The following is a 17448-nucleotide window of genomic DNA, read 5'->3' as shown; positions in this document are numbered from 1 at the left end:
GGCATTTTATGCTGCCATGAAATGGAATTGTCCTTTTAATGGCTGTTCCTTCTTTGGTAGTCAGCCTTATCTCTCAGGGTGTCTTTATGATCTTTTCTTTTTTATCTGTGCTTTTTTACTTTACTATTTCCAAATGTATATTGCTTTTCACTTATCTTGATTGTGATTGATTGAGATTTTAAAATCTGTTGAGTAGTATATGTATCAGAAAACTTTTACTGGGCCACCTCAGAATCTCTCGGCTTCTGTCTGTGAGATCCTCAGTAATTTTGTTTTCACTTCAGTAACTGATATATATTTCAACTCTAGGTGATCTCCACCTATGTGTATAAACCCCACAGTTCCTTGCCTTGCACATGTCATATCTTCTGCCTCCTAAGCTCTAAAATTCCCTGGTTCTATTCAGCACCCTAATGTACAGTTAGTGCTTCAAAGGAGTAAGTTTGGCCAATGGGTGTAGGAGAAAATACGTTTTTCTTTCTAACAACACCAGTTAGGACAGTTGTTAATAAATTCACCTTTAACAATAGTTACTTTCAATAGGACTTTAGAGTGGAATAATTCAATGGACTGATGGTAATGTGGACACCATTGGCTTTTAGAGGTGAGATGGTGATAATCTCTGTCATAAAGTGGCAATAAAGCTACTGAGGCTTTAACATGTTTAATTGGGAGAGGGTGCAGGCAGAAGCTGAAGTGTTGGAAAGAGCAGTGGTTGTTGCAGTTGACTTGTGTGATGGCAATGATAACTATATGGATTTTAGAGATGGTTGGCTTCTGTAAACGACGTTGAAATTTTTGCAAAACGACAAGGTCGGCTTGGAAAAGCCACTGGGCAACTCATTTCATACTGTGAAAAGTCACTAGTTTCGAATTGAAATGCAATGACAATTGAAATGACATTGAAATTTTTGCAAAATGTGAAGGTGGGCTTAGAAAAGCCACTGGGCAACTCATTTCATACTGTGAAAAGTCAATAGTTCTTATCCATGGATTTTAGGGGCAGACTCTAATATATTGTCTCTTATAGCCACAGAAAAGACTGCACTGAAAATTTAGTCCAGGATCCGACAGGGCTATAAAGGAACCTAATTACAAATGGTTCCAAGAAGGATTGTACCACTAGAATAAATAGTAATTTTTAAAAAAATCACATTCTGGAAAGAGTTGCAGAAGTTAATGCAACTTAACTTATTAAGACTTAAAAAATAGGTTGTCTCGCCTCTCTTTTGAAAACCAGATGGATTGTGGCAGATGACAATGGGCTATAATAATCCTAAACCACCATGCTGGATGTTGTGTGTTTACCAGAGCAGATCAACACAGCCTTTATCATTTGTAATGTCGTTATTGATCTAACACATGTATTCTCTTCAGTCCCCATCAATAAAAACAATAAAAACCTGTTTGTCTTTACAGGCAATGCACATTCTCTGTATTGCCCCAGGACAATATTTATTCTCCTGCTCTTTACCATAAATTAGTCTGCTGGGCACATTATTATCTTGCATTCCACAGAATATTGTACTGTTGAATTGGTGATACTTTACTAATTGTAATTATATTGGGCTGGAAGTAACAAGTATCCTGGAGGCTCTGTTTAGGCAAATGTTTCCCAGAGAGGAGATGAAAACTGGTGAAGAGTCAAGTTCTTTTACATCCACGAAGATGCTTGTGGTCCAGTGGTCTGGAGTGTGCTTTCTAATTTTAGGGGCAAGTTGTTGCACCTCACATTTATTATCTCTAAAAAACAGGCAGAGCACATGAGCACCCATGTGCTGATTTTTCTAGAGATGAAGGTAAGATTCAGGCAAAATACCCTTCTAAATATAATTCTGCTAAAGTTATAAATGGAGCAAAGAATTTTGATAAAAACCTGGCGTATACAATGAAGTAGTTTACCTTTTTGAAAGGACAGAAGAATGGTCCTTAGCAGCCCAAGAACTAGTTTTCCATAGCTATCACAGTTCACACATTATTGGTTCGATTTCATGAAACACTCTGACATTTTGGTTAAAGTAAAAACAACATTTTCACACCATGGTAATATAAAAATTCTAACTCTAATAAACCTTACCATTAAAATAAAAACAATTGTTTTTATATAATTGTTTTATCTGTGGAAAAGTGAGTTTTATATATATATATATATATATATATATATATATATATATATATATATATATATGATATGTTCCCAAGGGATTTTTGTCAAAGTCATGCTATAACATTTTGGGCAATACATGGATAAGTATTTATTGAAAAGAAAATTTTCAACTGAATCATGATTTCTAGTGTTCAAATATTGTCATCACAAATCAAAAGAAAATAACATTATATGCTATACTTAATAAAATAGCTTAATAGAATATGAATTTCCAAATATTTCCTTATAGTCTTCTTTGACAGGAATGCATCAACTTGACATTATTTTATAATTAATTTTTTAGATTGCCTATTATAGGACAAGTATTTTATTACTGACTTTTCTTGTTGAGATTCATTGGAATTGGAAAACTTAAATAGGAAAATAATACATAATTCAAGTTATTTTTTCTTCGAAGTTTCTCAAATTAATTGGGGGTAATTATGAAATAATTATGATACTTTAGAAAATAATGACGTCTCTGAATGAAGAATAAATAGATTAGGATGGTAGAAGTGGGAACAGTCAGATCTGTTAGAAGGCATTGAAGTAGTTTATGTAGCAGGTGAAGTACTTTGAAAATGATATAAACAAGGACAGTGGTATGAAATGAACAGAAGTGCATGAATTTAGCATGTTTTCTGGATTTTAAGCTTCTAGGAATTGCTAATGAATTCAATCTGTGAGAGAGGTGAAGGTGAAAAAATATCAGGGATAATTAATAAATTTTTGATCTAATATGTAGTAAAGTATTATGTAATTATTGGGGGGACAACCTTGGGAAAATAACAGCATTACAAAAGTAGAAACCAAAATTTTTCTTTGAATATGTAAAGTTTGAGATACAGAGCGGTTATTTGAGTGGTTATATCAAGAGAGTGCTAAAAATATCTGCCACTTAAATTATGAGTCAGATCTGGCTGCAGAAATGTGTGAGTTGTCAATGTACAAATGTTTGTACACTGTACAATGTACAAATAACTTAGTTATTTTCTGATAGTGAAGGAATGTGGATAGAGAGGCAGAGATTAAGACTGAACTTAAGGATACCCCAACATTGTAATTCAGAAAAAAGAACAAAATGCATTAAAGAAGACTAAGAAGGGCCCAGGAGATCAGAAAGAAACCCAGATAATGTGGTTTCAGAAAACAAAGAGAGCAAATTTGAAAAGTAAGAAGTGGAGGCAAGAGGCAGAATGAGATGATTGATATGGTTTGGCCCTGTGTCCCCATCCAAATCTCATCTCAAATTGTAATCCCCATATGTTATAGGAAGGGCATGGTGGGAGGTGATTGGATCACAAGGGCAGATTTCCCTCTTGCTGTTCTCATGATAGTGAGTGAGTTCTGACAAGATCTGATACTTTAAAAGTGAAGCACTTCCCCCTTCACTCTCTTGCTTCCCCTTCGCCTTCCACCATGATTGTAAGCTTCCTGAGGCCTCCCCAGCAATGCAGAACTGTGAGTCAACTAAATCTCTTTTCTTTATAAATTACTTAGTCTCAGGTATGTCTTTATAGCAGTGTGGGAACAGACTAATGCAATGGCTGAATAGAAGCCTCCATCAATTGTCCTCCCCACAAGAACACCAAATTTAACATCTATCTACACAAGAAAACACCTTCATGAGAACCAAAAATCAGGTAAGCAATCACAGCACCTGGGTGTAACTTCATATTGCTTAAAGAGGTACTGAAAAGGGTAGGAAAGACAGTCTTGAATTGCTGACATCACCCTTTCCCCATCCCTAGGCAGTGGCCACATGGTGCGGACAGAAATTCTGTGCACTTGTGGGACTTTGCGTGGGAATACAGTGCTGCCAATACAGAGGCCCACAGTGCCGGGCAGAACTCAGCTGATGCCCATGGAGGGAACATTTAGAACAGCCCTATCAAGAGGAGAATTGCTCATCCCAGTAGTCAGAACTTAAGTATCAGCAATGCTGGCCACCATGGGCTAAATTAATCTGGGCTCTAAATAAACTTGAAAGGGAGTCTAGGCCACAGGGACTGCAACTCCTAGGCATGTCCTAGTGCTGTGCTGTGCTTGAAGCCAGTGGACTTGGGAGTCACATGATCTAGTGAGACACAGCAAGGGTGGCCAGGGGAGTGCTTGTACCACCCCTTCCTCAACCCAAGGCACCACAGCCTACAGCTCCAAAGGAGAGTCCTTCCTTCTGCTTGAGGAAAGGTGAGATAAAATTAAGGAGGATTTTGTTTTGCCGCTTGAATACCAGTTCAGCCACACTAGAATAGGGTACAAAGCAGAGTTGCGAGGCCCACATCCCAGCCCCTAGCTTCTGGACAGTATTTTTAGATACACCTTGGGCCAGAAGGGAACCCACTGCCCTGATGGGAAGAACACAGTCCTAGCAGGATTTATCACTTGCTGACTACAAGCTGACTAAAGAGTCTTTGGGCCTTACGTGAACACTGACAATACCCTGGCAGGACTCCACAAAGGCCTGTGGTGGTTGGACATGGAAAACACTCCTCTGCCTGGGGAAAGGAGATGGGAGAGTGGGAAGGACTTTGTCTTGTTGTTTTGGTGCCAGCTCAGATGCACTAGAATAGAGTACCAGGTAGATTTCTAAGGTTTCTGACTCCAGATCCTGGCTCCCAGAGAGCATCTCTGGACCTGCCTGTAGACCCCTCTCTTCAAAAGAAGAGAACAAGACTGGCTAATGATAGAGCCTGCTGATTATATAGCCCTAGGATCTTAAGCAAACATAGGCGGTGGCCAGGTAATAGTTACAGTGAGCTTGGGGTGAGATCCAGTTCTGTGCGTGCTTCAGGTCTGACCGAGTGCAGCCCCAGTGGTGGTGACCACTGGGGTGGTTGTGTCAACCCTCCGGCATCTCCAGGCAGCTCAGCTCACAGAAACTCTGTTTGGAAGGAAGTAGGAAAGAGAACAAGAGTCTCTGTCTGGTAATCCAGGGAATTCTTCTGGATTTTATCCAAGACCACCAAGGCAATACCTCTACAATCCCCAAGAACCACAGCATTGCCTACTGTGGGGTATCCCTTAATGCAGATAAGGCTGCAGTGACCAAAAACTGAGATCACAACCCCCAAGTTCCTTCAAATACCTGGGAAGCCTTCCCAAGAAGAATGGGTACAAACAAGCCCAGACTGCAAAGACTACAATAAATACCTAGCTTTTCAATGCCCACACACCAACGAACATCCACAAACATCAAGACTATCCAGGAAAACATGACCTCACCAAATGAAGTAAATAAGGCACGAGGGACCAATCCTGGAGAAGCAGAAATGTGTGACCTTTCAGAGAGAGAATTCAAAATAGGTGTGCTGAGGAAGCTCAAAGAAATTCAAGATAACACAGAGAAGGAATTCAGAATTCTATTAGAAAAATTTTATAAAGAGACTGAAATAATTAGAAAGAACCAAACAAAAATTCTGGAGTTGAAAATGCAATCGATGGCCAGGCACAGTGCCTCATGCCTACAATCCCAACACTTTGGAAGCCCAAGGCAGATGAATTGCTTGAGCACAGAAGTCTGAGAACAACCTGGGCAACATGGTGAAGCTCTATCTCTACAAAAAAAATATAAAAAATTAGCCAAGTGTGGTGGTACATGCCTGCAGTCCCAGCTACTTGGGAGGCTGAGCTGGGAGGATCACTTGAGCCTGGGAGGTAGAGGCTGCAATAAGCCATGATCATGCCACTGCACTCCAGCCTGGGTGAGATAGTAAGACCATTTCTCAAAGAAAAAAACTTAAAAGAGAAAGAAAATGCAACTGACATGCTGAAGAATGCATCAGATTCTCTTAATAGCAAAATTGATCAAGCAGAAGAAATAAGTGATCTTCAAGATACACTATATGAAAATACACAGTTGGAGAAGACAAAACAAAAAATAATACAATGGAATAAAGCACACCTTGAAGATCTAGAAAATAGCCTCAAAGGGGCAAATTTAAGAGTTATTGGCCTTAAAGAGGAGGTAGAGAGAGCTAAAACTTATATTCAAAAGGACAATAACAGAGAACTTCTCAAACCTAGAGAAAAATAACAGTGTTCAAGTACAGGAAGGTTAAAGAACACCTAGCAAATTTAACACAAAGAAAACTACCTGAAGGCATTTAATAATCAAATCCCCAAAGGATGAAGGATGGATCCTCAAAGCAGCAAGAGAAAAGAAATAAATAACATAAAATGGGGCTTCAATACAACTTACAGCAGACTTTTCAGTGAAAACCTTACAGGCCAGGAGAGAGAGTAATGACATAAAGTTCTGAAGGAAAAAATGGTTACCCTAGAATTTGTATATCTGGGAAAAATATCCTTAAAACATGAAGGTGAAATAAACACTTTACAAAACAAATAAAATCTAAGAGATTTGATCAACACCAGATCTGTCCTACAAAAATATGCTAAAGAGACTTCTTCAATCCGAAGAAAAAGATGTGAATGAGCAATAAGAAATCTTCTGAAGGTGCAAAACTATCTGTGAATAGTGAGTATACAGAAAACACAAAATATTATAAAGATGTAAGTGTGGTGTATAAATTACTCCTATCTTAAGTAGAAAGATGAAAAGATGAATTGATTAAAAATAATAACTACAATTTCCAATGCATAGACAGCATAGTAAGATATAAATAAAAACAACAAAAATATAAAAAGTGAGGAGACAAACTTAAAGTGTAGAGGTTTTATTAGTTTTCTCTTTGCTTATATGGTAATTTGTGTAATCACTATTAAGTTGCCTCATTTTAAAATAAAGGGCTATAAGATAAGTGCAAGCTTCAAATCTAAAAACATGCAATAGATACACAAAAAATAAAAAGTCAGAAGTTAAAACACACCAGCAGAGAAAAATGCCTCCCCTAAAAGGAAGACAGGAAAAAAAATACAAACATAAAAGGAAGACAGGAAGGAAGGAAGGAAGGAAAGAAAGATGAAAGAGAAGATTAAAAAACAACCAGAAAACAAATAACAAAACGACAGGAATAAGTCCCTACTTATCAATAATAACGATTAATAAAAACTGACTAAATTCTCAAATCACAAGACATTGAGTGGCCAAATGGAAAAGTGATCTCTTGCCTACAACGACCACACTTCAGCTATAAAGACATACATAGACTGAAAATAAACAAATTGAGAAACATTCCATGCCAATGGAAAACGAAAAGTAGTAGGAGTAGCTATGCTTATTTTACACAAAATAGATCTCAAGATAAAAAGTATAAGAAGAGACAAATAGGTCACTATAAAATGATGAAGGGGTCAATTCAGCAGGAGGATATAATTATGAATATATATGCACCAACACTGATGCACAAGTATACCATTGTACCATTTTCTCCACATTCTCAACACTTGTTATCTTTTGTGTCTTTGATAACAGCCATGCTAACACATGTGATGAGATATCTCAGTGTGGCTTTGAGTTGCATTTCCCTGATGATTGGTGATGTTTAGCATCTTTTAAAATACCTTTTTACTATTCTTATGTTTTCTTTTGTTTATTATTTTTTTTTAGGTAAATGCATACTTGATATACAGTTCCCTCCTAGTTATCTACTCAAGAGAAATAAAAACATATGCCCACACAAAGACTGGTCTTTATTTCAAAGCAGTATTATTCATAATTGCCTCAAACTGGTGAGTAGATAAGTAAGTTTGATGTATCCATACAAAGGAACACTACTCAACAATTACATGGAACAAACTACTAATACACACCACAACATAGATGAATCTCAAAAACATTATGCTAAGTAAAATAAGCCAAGCCCAAAAAGACTATATACTATATCTTCTCCTTAATATGAAATGCTAGAAAAGACCAAACTATAATCACATTAAACAAAGTAGCATTTGGGATCAAAAGAGGCTGCAGATAATTGACTGCAAAGGGGCATGAAGGAAGTTTCTAAGATGATGAAAATATTCTAAATCTTGATTGTGGTCATGATAATATGACTGCACACATTTGTCAATCTCACTAAACTGTGTACTTAGAAAGGATAATTTATTCCATAGAAATTTAATTCGATAAAGTTGATAAAGATAGATTATCAGCATAGCATTTTCCCTTTACAAATTTTGCCACTTATTTTCTTCTGGATCTATTTACTTTCTTTTGTGCTAAACTGAGTGATATAGTTTGGCTGTATCTCCACAAAAATCTCATCTTGAATTGTAATTCCCACAATTCCCACATGTACTGGGAAGGACCCAGTGGGAGGTAATTGAATCATGGGGGCGGGTCTTTCTTATGATAGTGAATAAGTCTCAAGAGAGCTCCTCAAGCTCTCCCTCTTTGCCTGCCGCCATCCGTGTAAGACCTGACTTGCTCCTCCTTGCCTTCCACCATATGAGGCCTCCCCAGCCATGAGTAACTGTAAGTCCATTAAATCTCTTTTTCTTCCCAGTCTCAGGTATGTCTTTATCAGATGCATGAAAATGGACTAATATGCTGTGGAACAAGCAAATTAGACAATTTGCCTTTGACAATTAAAAGTCTGGTGATGATAGGCTGGGTGCGGTGGCTCACGCTTGTAATCCCAGCACTTTGGAAGGCCGAGGCAGGCGGATCATGAGGTCAGGAGATCGAGACCATCCTGGATAACACGTTGAAACCCCATCTCTACTAAAAATACAAAAATTAGCCGGGCGTGGTGGTGGGTGCCTGTAGTCCCAGCTACTTGGGAGGCTGAGGCAGGAGAATGGCTAGTGAACCCAGGAGGTGGAGCTTGCAGTGAGCCGAGATCACGCTACTGCACTCCAGCCTGGGTGACAGAGTGAGACTCTGTCTCAAAAAAGAAATTAAAAATTAAAAAAAAACAAAAAAACTCTGGTGATGATAATAAAGTGTACAATTTCGTGGGTCTCTACAAAATACTAAGGGTACAGAGGACAAAGTAAGAGGTAGGAATCCAATAGTGGGAGTGCATTTATATATGAAGCCTGTAATATATTAAGTAATGCAAGGCCCTTAACTTGCTCTATTTTTTTAATCAAGTGAGTGGAGAAATAATTGTGGTGGGTAAAAGAATCTCAAGAAGATACACTCAGAGTGAGTTTTAAAATGTCACTAGCAGACAAAACAGGTGGGATTCCTTGGAATGATCATTCTAAATACATGCGTATATTGCAGACAATGGCTTTGGGGGAAAGCAGGATTAATTTAGCTTACTTAAAGCTTAAGAAAAATGCTTAAGGGGAAAGTAAAAAGAATGACAGTATTACTGGTAAATGACTCAGATTAAGAAGGGCAGTCATGCATCTATGTTCATTACTAATTTGGAATTGACAGTGGCATTGGAATTAGATAGTAATAGCTTTGAATTTTTAGATTGTTTTGAACAGTATATTTATTTTAATAATATTGATTCTTCCTATCCATGAGCATGGGATGTTTTTCCATTTGTCTGTGTCATTTACAATTTTTTAAATCAGTGTTTGTAGCTTTCCATGTAGAAGGTTTTCACCTCCTTGGTTAAATGAATTGCATGGTAATTTTATTGTGGCTATTTTAAATGGGATTGTATTCTTGATTTGGTTCTCAGCTTGAGCATTTTTGGTGCATATAAATACAGCTGATTTCTGTGCATTAATTTTGTATTCTGAAAGTTTACTGAAATTGTTCATCAGGTCTGGGAGGCTTTTGGAGAAATTTGTAAAGTTTTCTAGGTAGATCTAGTCATCAGTAAACAGAGATAATTTGACTTCCTCTTTTCCAATTTGGATGCCTTTTATTTTTACCTCCTGCCTGATTGCTCTGGTTAATACTTCCAATATTATGTTGACTAGGAGTGGTGAGACTGAACATCTTTGTCTTGTTCCAATTCTTAGAGAAAATGCTTTTGACATTTTCCCATTAAGTGTGATACTGGCTGTGGGTTTGTCATATACAGCTTTTATTATTTTGAGTTACGTTTCTTCAATGCCTAGTTTGTTGAAGGTTTTTATCATGAAAGGATGTTGGATTTTATCAAATGCTTTTTCTGTGTCTATTAAGATAATCATATGGTTTTTGTTTTTAATTCTGTTTAGTGGTGTATCAGATTTATTAATCTGTATTAAAACACCTCTGCATCCCCAGAATAAAACACACTTGATTATGATGAATTATGTTTTTGGAGTGCAGCTGGATTCAGTTTGCTAGTATTTTGCTGAAAATTTTTGGAGGTTGTTCATCTGGGATTTCTGCCTGAGGTTTCCTCTTTTTTTCTTGGGTCTTTGCCAGATTTTGGTATCAGGAAGTCCCTCTTTGCCAATTTTTTTGAACCCTTGCAGTAAGATGGGTACTAGACCTTTCTTGCATAGCTGGTAGAAGTCAGGTGTGAGTCTATCTAATACAGGGCTCTTTTAGTGAGTAGATTTGTTATTACTGATTCAACTTCATAGCTCATTATTGTTATGTTCAGGATTTAAATTTCTTCCTGATTCAATCATGGGAGGTTGTATCTAGCAATTTATCCTTTTTCTCCCGGTTTTCTAGTTAGTGAACATAGAGATGTTCATAATGGTCAATGATAATCTTACATATATACCTGTGGTATCAATTGTAACATCATGGGTATCATTTCTGGTGCAGCTTATTAAAATATTCTCTCTTTTCTTCTTCATTAATCTAGGCAGTGGTCCATCAATTTTATTTCTTCTTAGGCATGCTGGCTCCTGTTTCTTCCTTCATAGCCACTCATGAATGCCCACCTCAAGACTTTTGCATTTTTCTCCCTCTACCTGAGAGATTCTTCCCCAGGTCTTCTTGTTGGCTGACTACATCTCCTCTTTCAGATCACCCAATTCCATCACCTTTTCAAAAAACCAACTTTACATTTTGTTGATACATCATACGATTTATTTGGTTCCGATTTCATTAAGTTCTGCCCTGATCTTTGTTATTTATTTTCTTGTGTCACCTTTGGCTTTGGTTTGTTCTTGTTTCTCTAGTTCCTTGAAGTGCAATGTTAATTTTTTTGTGTTAATGTGAGATCTTTCCAGCTTCTTAATATAGACATTTAGCACTATACACATTCCTCTTAACATTGCTTTTGCTGTATCCCAGGGGTTACTGTGTATATGCTGTGTATATATTTTCATTTGTTTCAATTTTTTTTTCTGATTTCTGCCTTAATTTTGTTGTTTACCCAAAAATCAGTCAGGAGCAACCTGTTTATTTTCCATGTCCTTGTGTAGTTTTGAGAGTTCCTCTTTGTATTGATTTCTATTTTTTACACGGTTGTCTAAGAAAATACTTGATATGATTTTGATTCTTTTGAATTTATTCAGACTTGCTTTGTGACCAAGTATATGGTCAATTTTGGAGAATGTTTCATGCACAGATGAGAAAAATGTATATTCTGCAGTTGGTGACTAGAATGTTCTACAGATATATATTAGGTCAATTTGCTCAAGAGTTTAATTTATATCCGGAGTTTCTTTGTTAGTTTTCTACTTCAAAGATCTGTTTAGTGTTGTCACTGGGGTGTTGAATTCCCATACTATAGTATATAGCTATCTATCTCTTTTTCTTAGGTCTAGTACTGTTTCTTTAATAAATCTGTGTGCTCTGGTGATGGCTGTGTATATATTTAAGATAGTTAAATGTTCTTGTTGAATTAACCCCTTTATCATTATATAATGCCCTTCTTTAATTTGTTTTGTTATGTTTTGTTTTGTTTTGTTTTACTGTTGTTGATTTAAAGTATGTTTTTTTTTATTATTATACTTTAAGTTTTAGGGTACATGTGCACATTGTGCAGGTTAGTTACATATGTATACATGTGCCATGCTGGTGCGCTGCACCCACTAACTCGTCATCTAGCATTAGGTATATCTCCCAATGCTATCCCTCCCCCCTCCCCCCTCCCCACCACAGTCCCCAGAGTATGATATTCCCCTTCCTGTGTCCATGTGATCTCATTGTTCAATTCCCACCTATGAGTGAGAATATGCGGTGTTTGGTTTTTTGTTCTTGCGATAGTTTACTGAGAATGATGGTTTCCAATTTCATCCATGTCCCTACAAAGGATATGAACTCATCATTTTTTATGGTATGTTTTATATAGTAAAAAAATAACAATGCCTGGTCTTTTTGGTTTTCCATTTGCATAACATATTTTTCTCTTACTTTGAGCCTGTGGGTGTCATTATTCATTAAGGGTCCTTTGAGGGCAGCAGATGGTTGGGTTTTTATTTTTATCCAATTTGCCAATCTACATCTTTTAAGTGGAGCATTTAGGCCATTTACATTCAAAGTTAATATTGACATGTGAGGTTTTGTTCCTGTCATAGTGTTTTTAGGTAGTTGCTTTGTAGTCTCAATAGTGTATTTGCTTTATAGGGTATGTGTACTTTGTATTTATGAGTGCTTTTATTGTAGCAAGTATCATCTTTTCACTTCCATATTTAGAACTACTCTAAGCATTTTTTGTAGGACCAGTAGCCCTTAGCATTTCCTTGTGTGGGAATGACTTGATTACTCATTTATTTATTAAGCTTAGTTTGGCAGGATATAAAATTTTGGCTGGCATTATTTTTCTTTAAGGAGGCTAAAAGTAGGCTCACAATCTCTTCTGGCATGTAAGGTTTCTGCTGAGAAATCCACTGTTAGTTTGATGGGTGTACCTTTATAGGTGATTTGACCCTTTTATCTAACTGCCTTTAAGAATTTTTTTTTAGTGTTGACTTTGAATAGTCTGATGACCATATGTCTTGGTGAAGTTTTTCTTGTACATTATCTTACAGGTGTTCTCTAAATTTCTTGTATCTGGGTGTCTACCTCTCTGGGAAGACTAGGGAAATTTTCCTGAATTCTTCTCTCAAATATATATTTTTTCAATTTGCTTACTTTTTCTTCTCTCTCAAGAATGCTTTATAAGCTTTGGTCAACTTAGGTAATCCCATACTTCTCTAAAGTTTTATTTATTTAAAAACAATTTTTTTCTTTATTTTTGTCTGACTAGGTTAATTCAAAAAACAGATCTTCAAGGTCTGAAAATTTTTCTTCTGCTTGGTCTAGTCTATTAGTAAAGCTTCCAACTATATTTTGAAATTTCTTTAGTAAATTTTCCAATTCCAGAATTTCTACTTGTTTTTCAATTAAATATAGCAATCTCTTCTTTTATATCCTGAATCATTTTTCCGGTTTCTTTGCTTTGATTTTCAATTTTTTCTTGAATCTCATTGTGCTTCCTATTGGATTCTGTATCTGTCATTTTAGAATTTTCATTTTAGTTAGGATCCTTTGTTGAAGAATTAGTTGACATCTTCAGAGATGTCAACACTCAGGTTTTTTGTTCTGCTAGTGTCTTCACACTGATTCCTTCTCATCTGAAGCAGCAGTTGCTTTTATTTTTTTGTGTAATTTGCTATCATTTGAATGGAATTTTTATGTTTTATTCTTTTTTCCCTTGAGGATATGACTGTGATGTGTATTGCATATGATTATTTGGCTTCATTTTTGGGTGCTTTCAGGGGGCCAAGTCTCTATATAGGTTTCTTGGTTGTGGATACCCTCTCTGTTGTGGTTTTCTCAGATGCTGCTCGCTGTAGTGATGTATTGGACATATGAGCTGATACACTATCTTCCACAGGGCTGAGAGTACACAGGTCTCATAAAACTTATCTCATTCACTAGCACTGGGCCCTTCAGACAGCAGCTTTTTATTTGGTGGTACAGTTCAGTATTCCATGCAGTAAGTTTCACTTAAGAGTAAGAGCCACCCACTCTCCAGGACCCTGATAATTGAGGGGAGGAACTACCCTAATAAGAGAAGGAGGGAATCAGCATGTTGGGGTATGCTGAGCTCTCGGGGGCAGGGTTGAGGTGCTGCACTAGCTGCTTATCCTGGGCAAGGAGGAACATGCTCTGCTTTCATATCAGGGCCCTGCTGCAGGGTTTGTGACCTTTAGTTCATATAATCATTATCTTCTGCCTCCTTTCTGTAGCCAAGAGCCAAAGAAATGCCCTTCTGGTGGCTACTACAAAATAGGGTTCAGGACTAAGCCCCGGGTCCAGAGAAGACAGACAGCTCTGTGATTTGTCTGCCCTTTATTGCCAGAATGCTACTGCCTTATGTAAAGAGCAGGAGATGGGTCCTATCCTTCGCTCTGTTGTATGTGCAACAGTGAATGGGGGCAACAGGAGATAACCTCTTTCTCTTTCTATTTCCAGCAGTCAATGCCACCCCCTTCATCAATTGACTCCATGTCCATGTTTCCTTTGTCCCAAGGGCAGGTTGGAGGGCCGTGCTCCCCTCTTACCTAAGGGCAGCCCACACTGAGAGCTAGATCTTTAAGGAATCCACAGCTCCTCAAGGATCTGCTGGTACCATATGGTTGCCGAAGACCAAGCAGGTCATGGGCTATGTTTGTGGGGTATCTGGTGATGTGGCGACCTAAGGGCTGAAGTCCCCTGGGAGAACAGTGCACGTAAAACCAGTGTGGCACCTGCCATTTCAATTTGGGTCTGAGGGGATTATGGGCATACCTGCATGAACTGACCACCCAATTTATTGTCCTTAGCAAGGTCCCAAATCACCACTGACATCCTTGTCTGGATTGTGAGGGCAGAGGGGCTCCCCAACACTTCAGAGAACATCAGATTGTCACACAGGTGAGGAGACAAGAGAAGCCATGACTTACCCTTTTCGTGGTCCATGTTTCTAGGGAGACAATCTCTGCCAGTCTCTTGCTGCTTTCCTCTTTTGTGCCCCAGGTTCTTCCCATGGGTGCTCCAACAGGTCCTTGCTTCATTCCCTCAGATTTCCATTTAAATCATGGCCATTCACCTGTAACTTTGATCTTTCTGAGGAGACCTGGCATCCAACATCCCTAGTCAGCCAACTTGAAAAAAAAAAGAGAAAAAAAACTGTGAAAACTTTTAAGGTAAAAGTAACTTCATGATTAGCATTCTTTGTATTGATTTTCATTTATTCTGAAATTAGTTTTAAAGCAACCCTTACACATACACACAAATAAAAAAAATGTTTAACAGTGACAATCAGTGTAACATACTTTGGAAGTATTTCCCTTCCAATGACACAGCATGGATTTATTCAATGTTATTTGAGAAGATCCTTGAGAGTTTTATAATTTAAGTTTCAAGTAGGAATTATACTCTGTCTCTCAGCAATATTCATAACAGGTCTTACTACAGAATGTCATTCAGTAAAATACTCTGTGCATGAGTTTGAATGTAATAATTTTACTCATAAAAAATCAGTGCAATAAATCTGATTCAGCATTAAAATTTACCTCAAAAAAAGAAATAATTTGTCTTGTCAAAATACCGTTTCACCACTAACTAGACACTTTTTCAAAGTTTCACTTTTCTAAAGGATTAGATATGGATCTCATCCCATAGGATAATCAGAAAGCTTGATAAATCAGTGTTGTTTATATTCAAAGTATATTTGAGACTTCAGAGTTTATCAATTGCACAGGAGAATTAAATGAATAAATTTTCAGTTAATGTTAACATAATTTGTGGAAATCATCCTATGCTCATATCATATGCAGTTTTTTAGGGGGTGGGGTTAATATTAATTAAACTGTGTATGTAAAATTTGGGCTACATGCATTATCTTATTCAATCCCGACAACACCCGTATCAAATAAATATATTTTTCTTCTTTTCATGGATGTAGAAACTGGAATTTAAATAGGCTAATTAGTTAACTATCTTAGTTTATTAAATACTTAATTTGTGCCAGGAGCTTTCCTAAGCATTTTATACATGTTACCTAATGTCATGGCTACAACTAGTTAGGGAAATACACATACACAGAGAGAGATAAACACACAGGGGGAAAATACATTTTACATCAGAGAGTTACCTGACCAAGTACTACACTTCTTTTGCTTTTCTCTAAGACCAACCCAATGCTAATTCCTTGACTTATCTATTTTTATTTACTAATGTGAAGCAGAGATTAGGTGTTCAATAATTTTGTTTTGAAAATATGACAAATGAATAGGAGAATGATAGAGATCTCAATTTATTTGAGATATCCCTATGTTTTACAATCAAAACTGAGTAAAGAGGTTTCCAAATTATGAACTATTTAATCAAAAAGTTATTTTTGAATTTTAATTTATGTGTGAGTACATATCTTTATCTGTTTTGGTTTACTCATGTCTGCTTCCCCTGACACCATGATTTATAGATATAAGTGCAAGTAAGATATGAGTTATTATATGTGCACACTGAGATTGTGCAAATTGCATGTAGCTATGGATTAATATAGTTAGAGGTATGGAATTTTCTGTTCTTTTTGTACTCTACTGACATATGGACCCACTGTTTTGCTGGAAAGTGGAGCCAATTTGTCTGGCTTTGAAGAAAACAGGAGAAAAGAGGATATACTGGGGACACTTTAATGACGGAGAAAGAGCAAGCCATTGGCCCAGCTAATAAAAGTTATTGCTAATATTTGTTTATCATGTATTAGATGCAAGTTTATACTGTTTATCACCATTTGATGTTTAAGTTTTGTTTACTGGAACTCAAAATTGAGGTGGAAGTAATGCTTTCTGAAAAAAATGAATTTAAAATTTTTTACATCGTGGAAAGAAAAAGAACTCTGCGGACCTATCAGTTTGTTGGGGCTGCCATTTGAAAGTAAACCAATTCAGGTTGCTTGAACAACAGAAATTTACTTCCTCACAGATCTGGAGGCCAGAAGTCCAAGAGCAAGGTGCCAGCAGGGTTGGTTTCTTCAGAGACCTCTCTTCTTGGCTTGTAAATGGCTGTCTTCTCCTTGTGCCTTTACATGGTCTTTCTTCTGTCTGTGTCTTAATCTTTTTTCTTCTAAGAATATCAGTCCTATTGGATTAGGCCCACATCAGTGACCTCATTTTACTTTAATCACCTTTTAAAAAATCTTGTCTTTAAATGAGGAGCTGAATGTTAGAAACTCAATATATGAATTTGGGGAAGGGGACAATTCAGCTTATAATAGGAGATGGTGTAAAGGTAAAGAATCACCTGGCTAAGTCATCTGCATTGTACTACTCATCTTTTGATATAGACAGGTACCTCAGTCTTAGTACTGTGGAGGGCATGGGAGAGGTAATTTCATAGCGTCCTGTCTCTGCAAATCCCTCTTGAGAAAACTGTAGAGAAATATATTCAATTTAGGGAGAAAATTGACAATACATTATATTATTATTAATTCTAATAAAATAGGACATAGAAATGCATAAAATATTTGGTGAAGTATTTTAAATATATAAAAAGTAATTTATATTGTGTTTTAATCTAATCTGGCTAAAATTATTACTAAAAATATTGAAAAAATCAGTTTGAGGGAAAT

At 36.8% G+C, this 17448-nt stretch overlaps 1 long non-coding RNA gene across 1 annotated transcript in view; it reads right to left on the bottom strand.

The window, feature by feature from the left end:
• The window catches only part of LOC103783906 (uncharacterized), a 39447-nt gene extending 22257 nt beyond the window's left edge, over nt 1-17190 (bottom strand). Inside the window, exons 1-2 of the long non-coding RNA XR_004665965.4 lie at nt 17121-17190; nt 14777-14977 (exon numbers count right to left, since the gene is read on the bottom strand). This is a non-coding gene — a long non-coding RNA (uncharacterized LOC103783906). The remainder of the gene's footprint in view (nt 1-14776; nt 14978-17120) is intronic.
• Nucleotides 17191-17448: the final 258 nt, after the last annotated feature.

The sequence above is a fragment of the Pan paniscus genome, chromosome 14 (assembly GCF_029289425.2).
Source record: "Pan paniscus chromosome 14, NHGRI_mPanPan1-v2.0_pri, whole genome shotgun sequence".
NCBI lineage: Eukaryota > Metazoa > Chordata > Mammalia > Primates > Hominidae > Pan > Pan paniscus.
The sequence above is the reverse complement of the archived record's forward strand: the minus strand, read 5'-3'. Positions and strand labels throughout refer to the sequence as shown.